We start from the raw sequence: 8,552 nt of genomic DNA, 5'->3' as shown, positions 1-8,552 counted from the left end.
AAGGCGGGGCCAGGTCTAGAAGCAATGCTCCTGGGGCCTAAGGAAGGCACTAAGTTGGTCTGGGTGAAAAAGATCAGGAAGCAGTATTGGTTCCCCAGGTGTCTGGGGACCGAAGACTAAGAATGGTGCTGGGCCCAAACTAGGAGTATAGAACAGCAGGGGAGATGGAAGGGTGAATGAGGCCGGGGGAGTCAAGGCGCGGAGGGCTCCACAATAGACTTAACCCAAGAGAGGCCTGAGGGTAGGAGAGCAGGCTAGGAGAGTTAGCAGGTGGAGCAGGTCCAGGGAAGCAGAGAGAGGTGAGGGGGGGCCAGGTCCAGAAGCAGTTCTCCTGGGCCTCAAGGAAGGCACCAATCAGTCCGGGTGAAAAGGATCCGGAAGCAGCACTGGCTCCCCAGGTGTCTGGGGTCCCAAGACTAGGAATGGCACAGGGCCCAAGCTAGGAGTAGAGAACAGCGGGGGAGGTGGAAGGGTGAACGCGGCTGTGGGGGGCTGCGTGGTAGACTTACCCCAAGAGAAGCCTCTAATTATTTATTTATTTTATTTTATATGTTTATGAATGTATTGCCTGCATGTGTGTAATGCACCCCTGGAGTGTAATGCCCATGGATGTCGGAAGAGGGCATCAGATATTCTGGAACTGGAGTTATGATAGTTGTTAGCCACCATGTGGGTGCTGGGTCCTCTCTCTTAACCACTGAATCATCTCTCCAACCCCTATGTATATTCTTTTATTGAATTTTTATGCATTTCATATAAAATATCTTAATCCTATTTATACTCCCTTCCCTACTTGCACCTCCCATAGCTCCCTATACACCAAGCTAAGTGTACCTAGACCTCTCTCAGTGCAAGTTCATCCACTGGGATCTAATCATCTTATCTAGATCAACTCTCTCTTACCCAGCAGTAATCAGCTGCCAATAGTTCTTTGGCTAAAGTTGGGGCCTGCTGCCTATTTACCCAGTTCTATGCTGGTTTTTGCCTGATTGACTTTGCATGGGTCTTGTGTATGCTGACACCATTGCTGCAGGTCCATATGAGCAAGCTCTAATAATATTTTTAAAGAATAATTCCTCACCTTAACTTGAGGTGAAAACTATGAAGGAGATTTGGTGGAATGCACGAGGATTCCATATGCAGAGAAGAAGTGAAACAAATGGCTGGAAAAGGAGATACCGCTTTTTAGTCACACTGTTCAGTGCCTATTTTATCTCATCATTTAAGATGTTGTTAATGCTCTATTGATATGTACAATGCACTACAACACTTAAGGGAACCAGAAGGAAGTTTAAGACATGAAGAAAAAGGTACATCTAAGAAGTTTATTTCCTAAAACTATACAGGGTACAAACACAGCCAAATTTGAAAGCTATGTGAGGGGGGCTGGAGAGATGGCTCGACAGTTAAGAGCACTGATTGCTCTTTCAGAGGACCTGGGTTTGATTCCCAGCACCCACATGGTGGCTAACAACCATCCCTAACTCCAGTTCCAGGGGAATCCAATGCCTTCTTCTGACCTCCTCTGGCATTGCACTACACAGGTGCGCTTACACACATGCAGGCAATACACTCATACACATAAAACAAAAAGAATAAATAAAATATCTTTTAAAACTATGTGAGGAAGAAGTAAAGTATACAGTGTCAAATTCGGGGCCTCACAGAACTGAAGAAATTCTACCCCATATCACTGACATAACTGACTTTGATATTTTCTCCTGGAAATAAATATCAGCCTGAAATTTTCCTGCAGGTATCACACTTAATTCCTACAATCTTCAGTTTTGCCTCTTTTTCTGAATCCCTTTTTGCATTATTTCTGCCCTTTGCCTCTGATTTGCAGTCCTTTACTTCTAAGAACCTGCTTCCTCACTTCCCTGCCCTGATTTCCTGCTCTATCGCCCCTTTACCTCACCTCTTAACAATGTCTTTCTTAGGCCATTGAACAATCTGGTCAGAGCATCTTATCTGGCTCTCAATAGAAGGAGAGGTGCCCTTTCCACCAAGCCAAGTAAATGCTAGGCTGCTCATGGTCTTGCCTTTCCATAAGGAAACCAGCGTGAACGTCTCTGTAAGGAAACCAGCATGCAACATTCACTACAGCGAGAACTCTGGGGATTCTACAGTTGGTGTCACAGGTAGAAGTTCTCCGGAGACTCCACACACCAGTCTGAAGAGATCAAATTATGATATCTTCCTCTTAATTATGATGTTATCCTTATACTAGTTTTCAAATTTTGTTTAACGTGTATTAGTCTGCACATTAATAAGGCCTAGTGTGATATTTCAACATACGCATGTAGCTTGTACTGCTCAAATAAAAGTAACAGGCATTTCTTTATAATTTCTTAATGATTTGAGTTTCAAGCTCTTCTGCAGATCTTCATAAAATACATAAAAATGTTTACACATTGTAATCATCCTTCTGTGCTATGGACACAATAATTAATATAATTGTGTTTATTACCTTCTACCCAAAATTTCACTCCTACATTTCCAAGTCTCTAGTAACCACCGGTCTACATTCAAGATGGCATCTTTAGACTTCCACAGATGACAAAGAAAGAATATGTGATATTTCTCTAGTATTCCATTGTGTATATAGACCATATTTCCTTTATTCACCAGTTGTTAGACACCAGTTAATTTCATATTTTAGCTACAATGAACAGTACACCATAAATATGAGAACGCAAGAGTCCTTGCTGTGATGAGGTCATTTTCTTTGGATATATGAACCCAGCAGCACATACAGCTGTTGGCCAGTGGTCTTGAATATCATTTTCCGGCACAAGATTTAGGGTCTCCCTTCTGTTATGTGGAGACCAGGAAATGCTTTTTCATATATTTCCTTGACTCCCTTCTTCCTCCTTCCCAAATTCTATCACACACAGCATAATGTTTCCTTAGATCAAATATACAAATTGAGATACAACTGTAAAACTTTGATTTCATATTTGAATTTAGGCTATTCATATTTAAAAGCAAATAAATTATGACTAAAGTGCAATTGAACATTTTTACTTTAACTTTTTGAGAATTTCATGCATGAGTTCATGTTTACATCATTGCTAGGTTTCCTCTCCCGTCTTTCGGAATATCATGACCTTTTCTTTATTATTACATACATATATATAAACATATGTAAGTATACACACACATATATATGAGTTCATTTTATGTTGCTGGTATATACATGTGTTTTATGACTGACTACTTGTAATTGAAAAATCTATCAAAAAGCTCATCCTTGTAGAAAAGTTATTCTCCCTCTCTCAGTAGTCATAGATTTCCAGTAACTCTTCATCTAGAGGTGGGGCCATGTGAAATTTCCCCCATCCACCAGTCAACTAGTGTAATCATTATGCAGGTCTTGTTTAGGTACCCATATTATTGAGACTTCATATGTGCAGCTCATCTGGAAGGTATTATCTAACATCATGTATCCTGGTCCTCTGACTTTTACCAGCAGCCAGTTAGACCTTTAAACACAGAAAATGTGGCTTGAATATATATATATATAAAAAAGACCACATCATGCTGTATCACAAAATCACTAGAAGAGACATCACCCACTCATGAAAAGAAAACTGAATTCCTTTATACTTAACCAATTGTCCACAGCTTTGGCAAATTACTTTTTACTTTTCGTTATGGCTTTCTAGAATACTGTTTGTTTTCTCTTGAATTCAAATTATGTTCCATTTCTCTGCCCACAGGGTAAAGACAAGTTTTCTTCAGTGTCTCACATAACTATGACTATTTGCTCATAAAGATAATCAAATGTTTGGGATATCTTATGACCATACATCTTGTTAAAGTGAAAATTTGGGGTCCAAGTTCTGAGTTTCTGATATTACTGCTGCTTTGATACCAAATTTGGTGTTAACATTTTAATATGACCTATAGCCTGTTATATTAAATCTTAGGATTACAGGGTAATCTTGAGTAAATTTAGCTCTCGGGATTATAAGTGGTTAATTGAATACATCTTTTTCATTCACTAAAGCACATACTGTGGGTTTTTAATTTTGTAGGAAACATTAATGATAAATTTTCAGAATTTCTATTTGTCTATAATCTTACTGCATTCCATTGAAATTAATAATCAGCTTGACTATAAAATTATGTTTTAAATGCTTTTTTTCTTTTTATTGAATTTATGTGTATTTCATACATAACAACTTAATCATCTTTATACCCCCTTCCCCACCGACACCCTCCTGTGTGTGACCTGTTGTGGAACTCTGTAATAGTCGCTATCCTTTGCAAGAGAAGACTCTTTGATGAGAGGTGACTGGCACACTTGAATATTTCCTATAAACATGGAATCCTTCAATAACATCACTGATTCTATTTGCTGATATTTGAAAATAAATCTTGTCCTTTGTTAATATATTGACCACAGCCTATTAAGCACATCAATATAAACTTGATAACCTTGTTGAGTTTTGAATTCTTTTCCTTCAAAAATATACGTTGGTGTCTGTATTTTGTGAAGTTCTGTATTCTGAGTATTATTATTGTTGTAGTTTTAACCTTTTGAGATATGGTCTTACTCTGTAGCTCAGGATTGCCTAGAATTCATTATGTAAGTCAGAGTTTCCACAAACTTGTGGCAATCCTCCTGCCCCAACCCCCCAAATGCTAGGATTACAGGTATGAATGTCCATGCCTAGCTTCCTTTGGGTTTTTAAATGCTTTACTCTCACCTCCCTTTCACATTTTCACATTTTAAGATAGTCTGAAACCAATAAATAAGACTGAAACCATCAAGGTCCTAAAAGAGATTCGGATAGAGGAACACTGTGTAGGTTTTAAGTGTTCATGTTGAGTGACAAGGGCCTTCCATCTTCAGAAAGATTCAGAAAAGAATAGCCACTGGAATTCCTCTTATTCTCTGGATGATCACCTCCTCAAAAGACACAGGCCTTGGCACAGCTACCTCAGTATATACCGAAGCACTGTGAGATTACAAGCACACATGATGTATATATGACATATATATAGAGAGAAGAGATAAATCGTATCTTATCATATGTGCTTATATGTGTACGCATTGATGTGTGTCGCAAACTGTCAGTATGGAGTTAGGTATATGCACTCACAGAGCATATGCACTCAGTGACCCTTCTTTTAGAAATTATAGTATTACTCTAATTATCCTGGCCTACAGTAAATAATTTTCATACATTTGCATATAAATATGTGTATATATTCTAGGTCAATCATATATACATATATAAACTTGATAACTTTTTATGTATATATATAGAGAGAGAGGCAGAGAGAGATTTATTAACAAACTTCACATAGCCACATCAACATACATGAAATACATTTTCAAACTGCAAATTCCTTTCATCATAAATATATACCTGCAGATTAACCAAATGATGCATGGTTCTGTCACTCAGTCACATAATCACAACACACCTTGCATATGCATTCAAATCCTCATCCTTTTCATTCATTTACTCAGAAGAGAAAGAAAAGTTAAGGGTTAATGTCTCCAGCTTCAGTGCCCAGTCTCAGAGGAAGCTAATGTGAATATGAGGCAGAGAGCCTGAAGAAGGGGGAGAGAATTAATTATCAAGGGAAAGGAAAAGCCAGGCAGAGACCTTCATATAGACCCTGACCTAAAGGCGCTCCCAAAAGCTGAATCCCAGAGGCTTTTTAGAGATCCATGTGGTCTTGTTCAGCTTGGTCAATAAAAGAGAAGGCGTCAGGGTGAGGGATTTTCTGTGTGAAGGGCATTTCCCAGAGAGTAATGGGCCTCACCGAGTCTTCAACAGGCAGAAGACAATGACTTATGTACGCTTCCCTGGGATCTTGAACTCCAGGGGCCTGTGCACGCTGAACTTCACCCTGTGATAGGAAGTGAGTCTTATAAAGGTAGGAAGACTAGTCCAGAGACAACCCCTCCAGGAAGGAGTTTTCAGCTGGACCTAATGGGCCCCATTATTAAAACTTTAAAATATAACTTAAATACACTAAAGTGAGAAATCGGGGTAAGGGTTTCTCTGAGTCTATTCTTATCCTAGTTTATCTATTACCTTTTAGCTAGGTTCAGCACCACTTTTGACTGATGAACACAAATATTTCTGCATGTAGGTGAAATAAAGGAAGTCGCACAGAACCAGTGGATACCATGTTTGCATTCAAATCCATCCAGTGATGAAAGTTGAGTTGTACTAAATTTGAGGATATAGCTCTTATAGTTCAATTTCCTCAACCAAATTCTATACAAAGCTGGATTTTATTTAAAAGAACTTGAAAATTGAGTTTCAAATTCAAAGGGTGACCATTCTAGCTATAATGCTTCCAAAGTATATGACTCAATCTCATCATTATTATCATGAGAGCTCTAACCTACAAAAAAGTTAAAGAACATATTTAATAGCAAGTCAGAGAAGGTAAGGGTGTTTCCCAAAGGGAAATTACATTGTTCTTTTTCCTACAGCTTACAAAATGCATGTTTTGACTCTCAAAGCTAATAGTAACCTGGTAATCTGTGTTTCCATATTGAAATTCACTTACACTGAACAATACTGGCCAGGTCAAACGCCTATTTACTCTCCATGACATGTACCTTCATGTCTTTAGATTGAAGTCTGTGAGGGGCAAAACAGGAAAGATAATTTCTGACAGTGAAGGCACTAGACCTCCTACAACCCAAGGAGAGAAACAGAAACAGCTAGCAATGACCCTAATTCACACGCCACACTTGGGTCTCTATTTGGCTTCATTTTACCATGGTAACTCATGCAAGAAAATCTGAAGAAGGAGATCTGAGCTAGCAAAATAAAATGGTAAGCATGTACTAAGGGGTGTCTTTCCCATGAAAATCCACTGTTGAGGGTAGTTTATAATGAAGGAGGAGAGACAAATAAATTGGGTTTGGAAAGAGGTTGCTCAGTTTGGGTAGCCGGAAAATTGATGGAGAGGGACTGAACAACCTCCAGAAATGTACAGAATGGGTGATTCCTGAATTAAGCCTCAAGGACAGAAGTCAAGAAGAAATATCATGTCTGAGAAAAGCCAGTAAAGCTGGGGTTTGGTCCAATGAAGTAGCAGGGATTTTAGTTCAAATGCACATGTGCCTCCAATTCAGTACATGTTTGTGCAAGTCCCCTTTATATCAGCCTTTGTAGCATTGGGGCACCAATCTCTAACCAGGGAGGGAAACCCAATAACTTAATACTGATCAAGGCAGCAACATTTATTTCCAGGGGTCCTGGCTTTGGGGCTAGTTTTCTTTGCCACAGATTTAGTATGTGATCCTAATGAAATCATTTAATGACCTGTAACTTAATTTTTCTGAGAATGCGTAATGAGAATGAGAATGCATAAATTTTCCTGAGTTAGAAACAATTAATTTTAAGACTATGTAATGCAAGAACTCAGAAGTCAGCAATACATTCCAGTCAATTAGATATCATTCACAGTGAGAAGTTGTATTTTTAACTAGTATCTCTTCCAATGTCTTAAACCAGAACAGAGAAGTTCTAAAAATGTTCTGCAGAGAGGCTGTGAGACTCAAGGACTAAGTCCTAATAAGCTAACTGTGTCATATAATGGGCCAGGAACAAGTGAGCTCAAAATGTGGCTCAAACAGGAATTTTAAAGACTGAGACAATGAGACCTGAAAAAAGAAAGCAAATTACAAACACTGAGTCCCAGGCAATTGTGTGTTTATGAATTTTCACCACCCTCTAAGCAGCAGAATTTGTTTTGAGCAAACCTCTAGCTATTATCTATGCAAGACAGTGAAATTTAGTGCATGGATTGTAAATTCTGAGCCCCATTTCTCTTCTATTATAATAACTCTAAGGAATTAGAAAGAGTTAGACACATTTGGCATCTTGAAAAAAACCAGTTTTAGGGCTCCATTTGGCCTAGTAAGATGAACTATTTGCTAATTTCTAGAGGTGATTTGTAAGAGGGATGAAACATTTATTTTGGCTAGGATTTTTCTGTTATAGAAGGATAATAACTAAAGCTTTCAAACCAAGATGACACAACACAACCGAGAGTAAGTAGAAAAAAATGCTAAGAACCAAGTCAGAACTCTTCCACAATTCAATCTGAAGAGGCTTGCAGTTCACAGTAGAATCATAGTAAGCCAACATATATATATATATATATTATCTATAATATATATATATATATTCAAGCACAGACAAGATTTTGTTCCCAAAATACACTGAAGGAAGGCGGTTTCTCGAATAACAGAAAACCCTTCTTATGGGTGTCACTTAAAAATGGATTCCATGAGCTCTGTTAGGACATTTAGGATACTGTTAGCCAGTCAGTAAGTATGAAACTACTGAATAGTTACGTTCATTTGTCATTCCTGATAACAAGTATTTATTAAACTCCTGCTTTGTATGAGGCACAGAGGTGACAGACACACTACTGGTTCAAGGCTGACTTGTCATAAAGGACAGGGCTGGTAAATTGGTTCCTGAAGAACAAATTCAGTTTAAAACCTTTTCTAAAAAGCAAAACCTTATTGGAATACATGGAAACATAATACATTTATGAAT

This window comes from Nannospalax galili, unplaced genomic scaffold, assembly GCF_000622305.1.
Source record: "Nannospalax galili isolate Female #2095 unplaced genomic scaffold, S.galili_v1.0 scaffold1387, whole genome shotgun sequence".
Lineage (NCBI taxonomy): Eukaryota > Metazoa > Chordata > Mammalia > Rodentia > Spalacidae > Nannospalax > Nannospalax galili.
This window is presented reverse-complemented; position numbering follows the sequence as displayed.